The following is a 16023-nucleotide window of genomic DNA, read 5'->3' as shown; positions in this document are numbered from 1 at the left end:
GGGGATTGTCACTATCGTGCAGTGATAAGGTATAAAAATGGTTATTTCAACTTTTGTTTATTTACACACTTTCAATGAAGCTGCTTAAAGATCAAAATTATAAGACCATAACATATAAGTTGAGCCGTACTTTGAAAGATTTGGATTAAATTGCAAATTGTGAATGAAGGATCGCATTTTGAAGTAAGAGATTGAATATTAATCTACATGGCATATTTGGAATTATAAAAAAATTGACCATTAAAATGATTGAAGTTACAAATTGACAATGAAGTTTTAAATTAATCTTCTTGATTAAAGTAAAGCTAGGATATCGATAAGTATAATGTGTTTAATTGGTAATCATAATCGACAAAGACCTCGATAAAATGCTGGAAATCAGGGTTAAGAATATGAATACAAAATTTTTATATTAACCTAGATCGACTCTGTAGAAAATTAGAGGAGGGAGGGTGAATTGGTTTTCTTGGATTTTAATGGGCTAACACTTTGTTAAATATTTTTTTCCAGATTAAAATTATGAATTAGGAAGAGAAGAAAGAACTAATATCAAACTCCAGTCACATAAAGATTTGAAGATGAACTTGCATAAGAATGAGACAATGCTCTTATTTATGAATGTTTACTCGGTAAAAACCAGTACTCCTCCTAGTTAATATGAAGGGTACATGTAACACGGAATCTGTGGCTTAGCAATTGCCACGAGTGGTTTAGCCAAGTGACTGTCGTCATGATTTTCAATAAGCTCAATAGAACGCTTGTTACCCGGTGCCTCCCATGTAAATCCCTGGATCATCCTTGCTAACAACATTGTAACCATGATTGTGCCTGATGTTATTCTAGGAAAACCACGTTTCCCTGTGCTAAACGAGATCAACCTCAGGTTATCATTTGAAAGAACCACTTGTTTTCCTTCACTGCACAGATTTCGATCTGGGTTAAATCTCAATGGATCCACCCACACATTTGCATTCCTTCCCAACCCATATCTACTTAGGATCACATGGATACCTTTGGGTATAAAATAGCCAGCAACCGTAGTATCCATTATTGAAACATGGGGTGGAAGAAAAGGTGCAAAGGGATGCAACCTAAATGCTTCCTTGATGCATGCTTTTATGTAATTGAGTTTGGGTATGTCTTGTTCTTAAACTAGCTTTTGGTGACCTACTATATGCTCCAACTCCTCGACTTCTCTCTTTAGGATCATAGTTCATTGATCATTTCAGCCATTGCCCATTCTATCGCGTTAGACGTATTATCAGTCAGGGCCATCATTAGTTCCTAAAAGTGGATAGGACAACGATACTTTAGATTTTCGAATAACAAAATTAACAAGTGTCATAACTTCAATGATACTTTGTATTCATTAATTACTTTTATTGTGTCCAAGTGTGTATAACGTTAATAGTATTAATATTAACTAGTACTAGATTACTAGTGTTGATAATATTCAAAATAAAGATAATTATTATAATAATATTCTTAATTCGATTTGGTGTTTAAGAAGGGACTTATATAACTAAAACTATTATGGAAAAAATGATTTAATAACTTCAGAAAAAGTTTTTTAGAACCACCCCTCATAATCATGAAAACATATATACTTGAAATTTACATAAAGGTTAAATTAACGAAAAATTATTATCAGACTCCAAGCGTTTCATGTGCATACAAGAGACTTACAACAATTTAGGCTTTAATCTCCTATGTTGTAAGCTTAGGATTTTCTATTGTATTAAGAATATCAAGCATATCATATTTTTCCTTTCGAGCTCCATTGTTCCACATTCGAATTTGTTCATCGACCAAGGGATCCTGATATTTCCGAACAATTTAAATTGCATTCCTCACTATCTTTTCATGGCCATCAAAGTCAGTCTTCCCTCTTAACCATGGGAAGTGTAAGGCCCCGTTCCCGGTGCCCTACATTGGACGTTAGATTTACTCATAAATACAGTTCTAAATATCATAATTAATTAAAACTTTATGCGGAATATAAAACTTTCATTAAACCTTCATAACAATTCATAAACTTATCTTAAACAAACATTCTTGTCTTTCAAAATTAAACATCAATTCATAAAAAAACATCTTGAGTATTCAGATTCCGGCCTCTTATTCTCCTGCCATATGCCCCGCTCAAGCTAGTTGTCTTATTCTACTCACCTGTATGCATACTAAAAGTCAGCTACGCTGAGTGAGTTCTAGTTAATATGAGTAACATACAATACATCCATACACCTACTTATATACGCACCCAAAGGTACATATACATACATAGCTTCTTACATTTCTTAATACGTTCATACAATCATACTTTCATTCTTTCTTTTACATATATACATACACTTCGTCCTATAACCTTCGCAGATATTATTAGGGCATGCAACCCTGTAACATTCGCATATATTATTAGGGTATGCAACCCTATAACCTTCGCATATATTATTAGGGTATGCAACCCTATAACCTTCGCATATATTATTAGGGTATGCAACCCTGTAACCTTCCACACATCCTATAACCATCCATAACTTTCTATACATACTTTCCTTAACAATACGTGCAATATCCAAAGATTGTTCACGTACTATCAAGCATTCATTCATAATATAAACATAACTATCACATTCATCATTAAGACATACACTTACCATTTAAGGTAAGTGTATTAACGTTCACATTAAGTATGCACACAGCCCCGAAAACATAACAAGGAAATGGGGCTAGAAACTCACCTAGATTCTGTTATGTTCTCCGTTAATTGTTATTCTCTTCCGTAACTGAGCTCAGCTAACTGTATATTAATTACGTGTATTAATACTTTCCATAATCACATCCTTTGGGTCTCACCAAATATAGCTAAGTCTGGTCTATTCTAATGTCTTTATACGGTATTGTATTCATAAGCATGGTCTTGTATTAGAATACAATTTACTTAAAATATAATTTTACCCTCAAACATTAATGTATTAAAATACTTTGTATTTGAATACAATGTGTTCCTCTATGTCTTTCTCCTTTTCTATATTCGAATGGAGGTTACAATTTTTCATAAGGGATTCAAGGACATGTAAGTACATAAATACACAATGTAGGCGGATTGGTGTATTCAAGTACATTAATGTATTCGAATACATTATTGTATTCGAATACAATAATTGTATTCAAATCTATGATGTATTCGAACGGGTGTATGTATTCGAGTATGCCATATATGCGAACATGTATAATGTATTCGAGTTCTTTGATGTAATCGAACATATTGTATGTATTCGGGTCTTTCATTCATTCGAACTTATTGTATTCGAGTTGTACCATGTAATCGAGCATGCTATGTATTCGAATTATACAATGTAATCGAATAAGACATTGTATTCGAATGTGCGGGTTGTACTCGAATGACCTGCTATACATGTCTCGTTATATACATATATACACTTTTATCATTTATATACTTTCTCACATTTAAACCCTTGATGACATTAAATCGTCCATTAACTATTTCCGTATCCTTCTGTCCAAGGTCTAGCCCGGGCGTCCTTAAAGCTCGAACCTTTATGGGTTTTCAAACCGTTTTAGGATAGATCTAGGTGGTGCATCAATAAAGTTTCAAACTTTATTGCTTACAAATACATTTTAACTAGATCTAGGGTTTTTAACGTGAACCGTATACATTAACAAGTTCGTTATGTCCATTTTTAACACCAAGTTTGTAACTTTATGGTTCATCTATACCCGATCTACTCTAGGGCTAAGTTTTAGGGCAAACCGTTCAATAAAACATAACCTTTATATGTATAGGACATACCTTTTGATGTTTCTAGGCTACGGTTAGCTTCGGTTATGAACAATAATCTTGTATCTTGATTGTATATCCAAGATCTATCAATATCTATCTCGGTTTTGGGTCTTGGATATCATCCTCTTGATCGCGGCCGTTTAAGGTGTTTGTATGTGTGTTTTAGAGTGTGTAGGGAATAAGAAAGATAGAAATGAGGCTTTTAGGGAGGTTTAAGGGGGGTATTTATACCCTCTCAAGCCCATGGACCTAAGGCCCATACCCATCCCTTCAATCCATCTCTTATTAACCAAGTCCATATTCCTTTATTATATTTAATCTAAATTAAATATTACACACATTAAACAAACATAATCTCTTATTTATTAATGTAAAAATTAGGATGCTACCAGTCTTCCCTCTTTAAAGAGATTTCGTCCCCGAAACCTAACTATTACTAAAACAATTCTAGGTAAAACTTGCGCATCTCTTCTTCAACTTCCCAAGTAGCATCTGATCCTTTGCGATGCTTCCATTTCACTTTCACTAAGAGTATAACCTTGTGATGGAGTTGCTTTTCCTTGCGGTCAACTATCTCTATAGGTTGCTCGATGTAGTTCAACCGCTCATCAACCTCAATATCTACCAATGGCACATGAGACATGTCATCAGCCAGACATTTCCTCATATGAGAAAATGGAAGGTTGGATGAATTCCTTCTAACTCTTCAGGTAAATCCAGCTTATAAGCCACTTCACCCACACGCTCAACAATCTTGAACGGTCCAATGTACCTTGGACTTAGCTTTCCTCTCTTTTTAAAACAAATAATTCCCTTCCAAGGAGAGACCTTGAGCATCACATTGTCACCAACGTTAAACTCAATAGGTCGTCGTCATTTGTCAGCATACGACTTCTGACAGTCTTGTGCAGCTTTCATTCTTGCCTTGATCTGATCGAACCTTGTCGAGGTTTCTTGAACAACTCCCGAGCTCTTTCTGACCAATCTCACCCCAACATATAGGAGTTCTACAACGTCTTCAATACAACATTTCAAACGGTGGCATACCAATGCTTGAATGGTAGCTGTTGTTATAGGAGAAATCTGCCAAATACAGATGATCATCCCAATTACCTTCAAAGTCTAAAACACAAGCACGTAGCATATCCTCAAGGGTTTGAATAGTCCTTTCAAAATTCCCATCTGTTTGAGGATGATACGCCATACTGATGTTTAGTCTAGTTCCCATTGCTTCATAGAACTTCTTCCAGAATCTTGAAGTAAATCGAGTATCTCTGTCAGACACAATCGACAGTGGCATTCCGTGTTTAGTCACAACTTCTTTTATGAACAAACCTGCTAACGTTTCTGACGAGATAGCCTCTCGTATAGGTAGAAAGTGAGCACTCTTTGTTAAACATTCCACAATCACCTAGATGGTATCATGATGCTTAGTTGTACGAGGTAGCTTAGTTATTAAATCCATGGTGATGTGTTCCCATTTCCATTCAAGTATCTCTAAAGGCTGCATTTTCCCATAAGGTTTCTGGTGTTCAGCCTTGACTTGCAAACAGGTTAAGCACTTACTGACATAATCTACTACATCATTCTTCATACTCGGCCACCAATAGTCTCTCTTCAAGTCTTGATACATCTTAGTGGATCCTGGATGAATCGAGTATCTCGACTTGTGAGCTTCATCTAAGATTAGACCTCTGAGATCCCATGGCGTGGAATCCACATACGGTCAACCTAATCTTAACACCATGAGTGTTTTCCGTAAGTTCGTCTTGTTGCCCAGCAATTCTTTCCTTCTTCATTTCTCTATCATCTTCCAGCACCTCAGACTGTACCCTAATGATTTCTTCAAAGAGATCTGAGCTAACAATTAACTTATACGAGTTCACTGTTGCAATGAATTCCTCATTCTTACGGCTTAGCGCGTCAGCGACCACATTAGATTTTCTAGGATAGTACTTGATATCGCAGTCGTAGTCCTTTATCAATTCTAACCACATTCTCTGCCTTATGTTCAGCTCTTTCTGCTCGAAGAAGTACTTTAAACTTTTATGATCCGTGTAAATAGTACACTTAGTACCATACAAATAATGTTTCCATATCTTTAAGGCATGCACTATTGCTGCGGGCTCTAAATCATGCGTCGGATAAGTACTTTCATGAACTTTCAACTGTCTGGACGCATAAGCTATAACCTTTCCTCGTTGCATCAACAACCTAATCCACGATGTGAAGCATCAGTACACACCACCAAATCCTCTTCACCATCGGGTAGAGCAAGGATCGGAGCTTGCCTGAGTCTTTTCTTTAATTAATCAAAAGCTTCTTCTTGGAACTTACCCCAACTGAATACTACAGATTTTCGGGCCATACCGGTCAACGGTGCAGCTATCTTGAAGAAGCCCTCGATGAATCTCCTATAATAGCCAGCCAATCCTAAGAAGCTTCGTATATCGGTCGGGTTCTGCGGAGTCTTCCAATTCGTTATCGCTTCAATATTAGTTAGGTCCACGGTAATCCCTTCAGGATTGATCACGTGACCTATAAATTGCACTTCTCGCAACCAGAATGCGCATTTCGAAAACTTAGCATACAACTTATCTTCCTTCAAAACCTCCAATACTTCCCTCAGATGCTCAGCATGATCAGACTCGCTCCTTGAATAAATAAATATATCATCAATGAAAACGATAACTAACTTATCCAACATCGGCCGACATACCCTATTCATCATGTCCATGAACGCTGCGGGAGCATTTGTTAGACCGAATGACATTACAAGGAACTCGTAGTGTCCATACCGCTTCTGAAACGCTGTCTTAGGGATGTCTGCCTCTTTCACTTTCAGCTGATGATAGCCTGATCTGAGATCTATTCGAGAGAACCAACTCGAACCTTGCAGTTGGTCAAACAAATCATCAATCTGTGGCAATGGATATCTATTCTTCACCGTAAGTTTGTTCAACTCATGATAGTCAATGTACATTCTCATACTTCCATCCTTCTTCTTAACAAATAACACCGGTGCGCCCCACGGGGACACACTTGGTCGTATAAAACCTTTATCGAGGAGTTCTTGTAGTTGGGACGTCAATTCTTTGATCTCGGACGACACTAGACGGTAAGGTGCTGCGACGGGCTGGGCTCCTGGTATTAAATATATTTGGAATTCTATCTCTCGCTCCAGCGGCAACCCCAGAAGATCCTCAGGGAAAACTTCTGGGTAGTCGCACACGATAGGAACATCTTTCAATTCTTTTGTCTCGGCCGTAGCTTTGACAACATACATCAGGTAGGCACCGCAACCTCGTCATAACAAACCTTCGGCTTTTATCATCTAAATGACATTAAGCCCTGAACTTTCTTTATCACCATACACCGTCACCGTACTACCATCCACGAACTTTTACCTTATTATCCTACTCTTACACACTATCTGAGCTTCAAACTCAGATAACCAATCCATCCCCAAAACTACTTCAAACCCTCCTAAGGTCATCACATATATGGTAACATGGAGCTCACGTCCCTCTAACTCTATCTTACAATGCTTAACCATTTTCATTATTTTAACCAAGGCGTCACTAGCGTTTCTATTGTAAAAGTCTCAGGCACTCGGCGATAGTTCATTTTAGCTAATTTACTAAATGTTTTAGCTACAAACTCTTATTCTCAATTGAATCAAACAATACGGAAGTAAAAATTCCATTCACTAAAAACGTACCTGTCACGACATCTGGGATCTGCGTGGCCTGTTCTTGAGTCAACATGTAGGCTCTGGTCTTTGGTCTTCATGGTTCAGCATCCTTCTTTCCGCTTCCTCCAATTTCAATACATTCTCTGGACATGTGACCCGTCTTACCACACCGGAAACATGCTGGTGTCTCACTGCACTCATGAGCATAGTGCCCTACCTTCCCACACTTATAACATGTGTTTGATCCAACTCTGCACTCTCCCCCATGCGCCTTTCCACATTTGCGACAAACATCAGTCCCCACACCCACTTGCACTCACCACCGTGCATCTTACCACTTGTAACATCCTAAATTTTATAATAATAAATAAACGAATTTTATGCTTGTTAAACGTGTGTTAATATTTAATTAAGATTAAATATAATAAAGAGTATGGACTTGGGTGGGGAAAGATGGAATAAGGGATGGGATGGGCCTTTGGTCCATGGGCTTAAGAGAGTATAAATACTCCCTTAAACCTCCCTAAAACCCTAAATCCCTCATATTCATCTCCTAGCCTCCCTACACACTCAAAACACGCACACAACAACCCCTATTCACGGCAGCAAGTAGAAGAGAAGATCCAAGACCAAAACCGAGATATATATTGATAGATCTTAGGTATACAAGCAAAATACAAGATCCTTGTTGAATATCAAGGCTAACCGTAGCCCAAAAATGCATAAAGGTATGTTCTTTACACATAAAGGTTATGTTTTTATGAACTGTTTGCCCTAAAACTTAGCCCTAGAATAGATCGGGTCTAGATGAACCATAAAGTAACAAACTTGATGTTTAAAATGGACTTAACAGACTCATGGAAAAATACAGTTCATAAAGAAAACCCTAGATCTAGCATTTGAACGTTTTAACTCATAAAGGTTCAAGCTTTATGGGTGAACGGGCTAGGTCTTAGCTGAAAATGGTAAGGGAAACGTTTATGGGTTGATACCAAACCATAATGGGGGTTTAGATGACAAAACATGTATGGATAACGTAAATAAAGAACCAAGCAAATACAGCCCGTTAGAATCCTATGTCCTCATTCGAATACATTCCATATATTCGAATACATTGAGAAATTCGAATACAATGGGCATGTTAGAATACATTGAGAATTGCGAACACAATGGTCATGTTAGAATACATTGAGAATTTTGAATACAATGGGCATGTTAGAATACGTTGAGCAATTCAAATACAATGGACATGTTAAAATACATTGAGAATTTTGAATACAAAGGGCATGTTAGAATGCATTGAGAATTTCGAATACAATGGGCATGTTAGAATACATTGAGCAATTCGAATACAATGGAAATGTTAGAATACATTGAGAATTTCGAATACAATAGGCATGTTAAAATACATTGAGAATTTCGAATACAATGGGCATGGTAGAATACATTGAGCAATTCGAATACAATGAACACATTAGAATATATTGAAAGATTCGAATACAATGGACATATTAGAATACATTGAAAGATTCGAATACAATGAAAACATTAGAATATTTTGAAATATTCGAATACAATGGACATATTAGAATACACTGAAAGATTCGAATACAATGAACACATTAGAATACATTAAAAGATTCGAATACAATGGACATAATAGAATACATTGAAAGATTCGAATACAATGGGCACATCAGAACACATTGAAAGATTCGAATACAAAGTATTTGAATAAATTAGTGTTTGAGGGTAAAATTATATTATAAGTAAATTCAGTTCTAATACAAGTCCATGCTTATGAATACAATTCCTTATAAAGCCATTAGAATAGACCAGACTTAGCCATTTTGGGCTGAAATATGAATAATGTGAGGACAAGTATTAATACACGCAATTAATATACAGTTAGCAGAGCTCAATTAAAGAAAGGAATAACCGTGAACGGAGAACGTAACAGAATCCAGGTGAGTTTCTAGCCTCATTTCCTTATTATGTTTTCGGGGCTGTGTGCATACTCAATGTGAATGTTAATACACTTACTTTAAATGGTAAGTGTATGTCCTAATGATGAATGTGATAGTTAAGTTTTTATTATGAATGAATGCTTGACAGTACGTGAACGATCTTCGGATATTGCACGTATTGTTAAGGAAGGTAATGTGTGGTAAGTATGAAATGAGTATGCGAAAGAAAGTATGTATGAATATTGCATGTATGATAAATATGTATGAATGTTATAATAATAATGACAAATAAAGGTAATGTATGGTTGTATGGTAACGAAAGGGAACCAGGCCCTAATAATACTCGAGGCAAGAGGGAACCAGACCTAATTAAACTCCAGGAAGAGGGAACTAAAACCTAATAATATTCGAGGCAAGAGGGAACCGGGCCCTAATAATACTCGAGGCAAGAGGGAACCGAACCCTAATAATATTCGAGGCAAGAGGGAACCAGGCCCTAATAATACTCGAGGAAAGTAGGGCGTAATACTCTTTAAAACGTAAGGTATGAAAATGAAAGAAATAAAGTACGAAGGTAAGTAAGTGTATAATGAATGAATGTAAGAAAGTATAAAGTATGAACAAAAGTATGTAATTATTAATGTGTTGAATATTATATGATTAACTATAACTCACTCAGCGTGGCTGACTTTTAGTATGCACGAAGGTGAGTAGGATGAGACAGCTGGCATGAAGAGGGACACTTGGCAAGTTGAATAAAGAGGATGGCATCCGAAGACTCAATTGTTTATGTTTGAATCAAAAAGACATGTTTTATATTATTTTAAATGGTGACTTATGTAATGAATGGTTGACTTTAATATTATTCCGCGAAAGTTTTACTTAACTCTGATATTTAGAACTGTATTTATGAGTAAATCCAACGTCCAATGTAGGGTATCGGCAACGGGGTCTTACACCACATGTCTTACACGATCTTTTCTCCCACACCTTCTTCTTCTTATCCCTTGGGTTCCAATTGAGTACTGGGTCGTTTGACAGGAGCGACCCATTTCTTATCTTTCTTTTCTTCTATCCCCACATCGTCCACTGCCAGGTCATCATAAACCATCTCGGCGAGTTCGACAGAAGAGTCAAAAGTAGCCGGTTTATTAGCCCTGACCAATGTGCGGACATTCTGTGGCAGTCCTCTTATGTAGCACTTGATTCTCTTAGCTTCAGTCTTAACCATGTCCAGTACCAACCTGGACATTCGGTTGAATTCGGTAGTATACTCGCGGTGCGTCATCTTTCCCGCTTTTAAGTTCAGAAAATTCATTTCCGCCCTTTTCTACCTCAGTATCAGCACAAAATCGCTTCATGACCATCTCCTTCAGGTCATCCCATTTCAAGGCCTTAATATCTTCCCAACTTTTTCTTTGCTCAACCGACTCCCACCGGTACATTGCTACATCACCGAATGAATGGGTAGCATAAACCACAGCTTGGTTGGGACGGCACTCGCTAATTCTGATAACTTTATCCATTGCGGTTATCCATTTGAGAGTAGCGGTTGCGTCTCCTAAACCAGTCTCCTTCGCGCGGGTCACAACCCTTGAACAACTTATAGTTACACCCACCTCGGCCCTTTCTTCTGTCATCAACCTTCACAGACCTAACCTCACTTGAGTCACCTTTCTCTCTCTCGTCATATTTCTTACCATTATCCCCTGACCTCTCAACAGTTTTTACATGGCTTCCAGCAGACCCCTCAGGTTGCAAATTCTTCACTGCAGCTGCTACAACTTGAGTAATAGCAGTTTGAAAAGCAGGGTCAAGTTGATATCTTTCATTGTTGCTCGGATTTCGACCAGCTGCACTTCCTTCTTCCCCGGTGTTAGTGGTTGTTCTTATAGAAGGTTCTCGGACAATGCGTGACCTGCCTTGACGTCCCGTATGACCTCCTTGCCCAACGGTCTTTCTTGCTCCCGCCATTCGTATTCTATAAGGAAACAAAAACATCATCACTCAAGGAGCTACTTAGTACAAGGATAGTAAGGCTAAAAGGTAATAAAAATGGCCAGCTGTGATTAGCTGATCACGTTACTTGTGCTAGTTCTAATTCTAACACTTCCCTTTGTGAGTCCACCTGTGCTAGTTCTAATTCTAACAGTTAGACAATCAAACAGTTCATATAATCATATACTCTTATCCCTAGCAATTAAGCTAGCATTCATAAATTCTTTATTTAGCAATTAAGCTAACATCATACCTCGTTTCCTAGTAATTAAGCTAGCATTCATTCATCATCCTACCCTACATGTGAAATTAATCACATACTTTTCTTGAACTGGCATTTTCTTTCGTTACTTACTTTAATCCCATTCTCTGTTCGATTCTAAGCAGGTAGTATGCTTAATTCTCTCAAACTTTGCTCTTATATCAACTTGTAAGGCCCCGTTCCTGGTGCCCTACATTGGACGTTGGATTTACTTATAAACACGGTTCTAAATATCAGAGTTAATTAAAACTTTGTGCGGAATATAAAACTTTAAATAAACCTTCATAACAATTCATAAACTTATCTTAAACAAACATTCTTGACTTTCAAAATTAAACATCAATTGATAAAAAAAACATATTGAGTCTTCAGATGCCAGCTATTATTCTCCTGCCACGTGTCCCGCTCAAGCTAGCTGTCTCATTCAACTCACCTGCGTGCATACTAAAAGTCAGCTATGCTGAGTGAGTTCTAGTTAATATAAGTAACATACAATATATCCATACATTTACTTATATACGCACCCAAAGGTAAATATACATACATGGCTTCTTACCTTTCTTCATACGTTCATGCAATCATACTTTCATTCTTTCTTTTAATACATACATATATACATACACTTCGTCCTATAACCTTCGCATATATTATTAGGGCATGCAACCCTATAACCTTCGCATATATTATTAGGGTATGCAACCCTGTAACCTTCGCATATATTATTAGGGTATGCAACCCTATAACCTTCGCATATATTATTAGGGTATGCAAACCTGTAACCTGTAACCTTCCACACATCCTATAACCATCCATAACTTTCTATACATACTTTCCTTAACAATACGTGCAATAACCAAAGATCGTTCACGTACTATCAAGCATTCATTCATAATATAAACATAACTATCACATTCATCATTAAGACATACACTTACCATTTAAGGTAAGTGTATTAACGTTCACATTAAGTATGCACACAGCCCCGAAAACATAACAAGGAAATGGGGCTAGAAACTCACCTAGATTCTGTTATGTTCTCCGTTAATTGTTATTCTCTTCCGTAACTGAGCTCAGCTAACTGTATATTAATTACGTGTATTAATACTTTCCATAATCACATCCTTTGGGTCTCACCAAATATAGCTAAGTCTGGTCTATTCTAATGTCTTTATACGGTATTGTATTCATAAGCATGGTCTTGTATTAGAATACAATTTACTTAAAATATAATTTTACCCTCAAACATTAATGTATTAAAATACTTTGTATTTGAATACAATGTGTTCCTCTATGTCTTTCTCCTTTTCTATATTCGAATGGAGGTTACAATTTGTCATAAGGGATTCAAGGACATGTAAGTACTCAAATACACAATGTATGCGGATTGGTGTATTCGAGTACATTAATGTATTCGAATACATTATTTTATGTGAATACATTATTGTATTCGAATACAATAATTGTATTCAAATCTATGATGTATTCGAATGGGTGTATGTATTCGAGTATGCCATGTATGCGAACATGTATAATGTAAACGAGTTCTTTGATGTAATCGAACATATTGTATGTATTCGGGTCCTCCATGCACTCGAACTTATTGTATTCGAGTTGATTCATGTAATCGAGTATGTTATGTATTCGAATTATACAATGTAATTGAATGAGACATTGTATTTGAATGTGCGGGTTGTATTAGAATGACCTGCTGTACATGTCCCGTTATATACATATATACACTTTTATCATTTATATACTTTCTCACATTTAAACCCTTATGATGACATTAAATCGTCCATTAAGTATTTACGTATCTTTCTTGTCCAAGGTCTAGAACGGGGTCCTTAAATCTCGAACCTTTATGGGTTTTCAAACCGTTTTAGGCTAGATCTAGGTGGTGCATCAATAAAGTTTCAACCTTTATTGCTTACAAATACATTTTAACTAGATCTAGGGTTTTTAACGTGAACCGTATACATTAACAAGTTCGTTAAGTCCATTTTTAACTTCAAGTTTGTAACTTTATGGTTCATCCATATCTGATCTACTCTAAGGCTAAGTTTTAGGGCAAACCGTTCAATAAAACATAACCTTTATATGTAAAGGACATATCTTTTGACGTTTCTAGGCTACGACTAGCTTCGGTTATGAACAATAATCTTGTATCTTGTTTGTATATCCAAGATCTATCAATATCTATCTCGGTTTCGGGTCTTGGATCTCCTCCTCTTGATCACGGCCGTGTAAGGTGTTTGTGTGTGTGTTTTAGAGTGTGTGGGGAATAAGAAAGATAGAAATGAGGGTTTTAGGGTTTTAGGGAGGTTTAAGGGGGGGGGGGGGTATTTATACCCTCTCAAGCCCATGGACCTAAGGCCCATACCCATCCCTTCAATCAATCTCTTATTAACCAAGTCCATATTCCTTTATTATATTTAATATAAATTAAATATTACACACATTAAACAAACATGATCTCTTATTTATTAATGTAAGAAGTAGGATGTTACAGGAAGTAATCAGTGATGCTAAACGCGTAAAGATACTCCAGAATAATAAAGAGTGCATTAACATTGATTTCTTCTTCACCTGGCCCTCCATCTTCCGATCCTCGCCCAAAGAATCTTTTCCCGAAAACAATATTCATCGTTACGTTTGCAAAGAAATGTCGGCTCATCGCACGCACGTTTATTAACGCTCCATCTTCGATTGCATCTTGTTTTTTTTATTTGGTTTCATATGTACCTAAGTAATTGATCTGCTTCTTCGTCACGTTTCGGTTGGAGCCATTTTTGTATTGATGGTGAAAGCATTTCCCGACTTATAACTCTTCTCATCTTCCTCTATTGATCTCCAAATGGGGACATGCCAGCAGTGAGATATCCACCACTTGTCACATATGCTGAAATGGCATCAGGCCTTGAAATGAATATGTCATCTTGTTTCTTGAGGAAGTCACATGCAATATTCGAGGACGAAACAACAATGATGTTGGTTGATGGTCCGAGACGGATGCAAAGGATTGGGGTGTCAAACTGGTCCATAAGCTTATGGATCCATCTAAAAGTTGGTTTATTTAGGAGCATTTGGATGGCTCATCCAAAGAACGGTAAAGGGGTTGGGCCCGGTGGTAATGGATGTTGGTTGCTTGAAGATTTGGTTTTTAAAAACCAACCAAAAGACAAGAATAGGAAGAGAATGAGGAGGATGGTTAAATACATTATTACAAATGTTGATGATATAGTATGTTGGAATGTGAATAGAAAGACATGTCAAGAAAGGGTTTAAATAAGCCCAAGAAGTTTGGAGTAGCAATGAACATAAAAATTTGGATAAACATTATCCAAAAGAATGACTATAAGTCTAGAATAATTTTATCTTTAAGCACATAAGATTTTTGTTTACATCTAATCATGTTCATTACATGTATTACTATATCCATTTTTTAGTACATAAATTATAAATTATAACTTATCTATATTTATACATAAAGGAAGAATGATGGTACCAATGTAATTTCATAATTGCCTGACAAGTACAAAAAGAAAATTTCATAATTGGACAAGAAAAGTAATTTGTAAATCTATCGATTCATTCTTAAAGCGTTTGGTGCAACTTGATTAGGCTTCACCTTTTGTCAAATTACACTTGCGTCCTTAGGAGATGCAAAAGGTTTATTGTCTTTTATCAAATAATAATAAAAATAATGATAATAATAATTTAATAACTACATCAAGTACTTATAATAATTCACAATTAATTATTAATTACATTATGACATTAAGTTAATATGATAATGCATTTTTAATGATAATAATTATTTAATATAGATGATAAAAATACCTAAAAATCTATATAATCTATATTTTCTATATCTATATTTACTATATGTATATACACATTATATTATAAAGCATTTCAAAGTGCCATGTTAATAATTTATTTAAGATTTGTTTCATGTTATTAATGCATGTTATATAATATCTAAAGCAAAGATGTTAAGGGCAAAGATGAAAAAGATAATAATAATAATAAAACATACTAATTAAAATTTATAATGGAACCCATTACCCTAAATTAACAACTGCAATTAAAATGAGCTCACTTAAAAAACTAATGATAATTTTCAATATTTTTACGATGAACTCTGGACGACGTTTCTTCTTCCTCTTCCATCCGTAACGCACTCTCTCACATTAACAATCCACATCAGTCACAACCCTGGTGCAATCAATGGGTCGAATTGTAAGGCCTCGGTCCCGGTGCCCTACCTTGAACGTTAGATTTACTTATAAACACG

General features: G+C 36.2%; 1 pseudogene; it reads right to left on the bottom strand.

Annotated features, from left to right (window-relative positions):
- Window positions 1–379: 379 nt before the first annotated feature.
- On the bottom strand, window positions 380–15077 carry LOC143563934 (tyrosine N-monooxygenase-like; annotated as a pseudogene).
- Between the last annotated feature and the right edge of the window lie 946 nt (window positions 15078–16023).

Source organism: Bidens hawaiensis, unplaced genomic scaffold (genome assembly GCF_021521415.1).
Source record: "Bidens hawaiensis isolate Kalapana, Puna unplaced genomic scaffold, B.hawaiensis_p1.1 tig00021672_1, whole genome shotgun sequence".
NCBI lineage: Eukaryota > Viridiplantae > Streptophyta > Magnoliopsida > Asterales > Asteraceae > Bidens > Bidens hawaiensis.
This window is presented reverse-complemented; position numbering and strand designations above follow the sequence as displayed.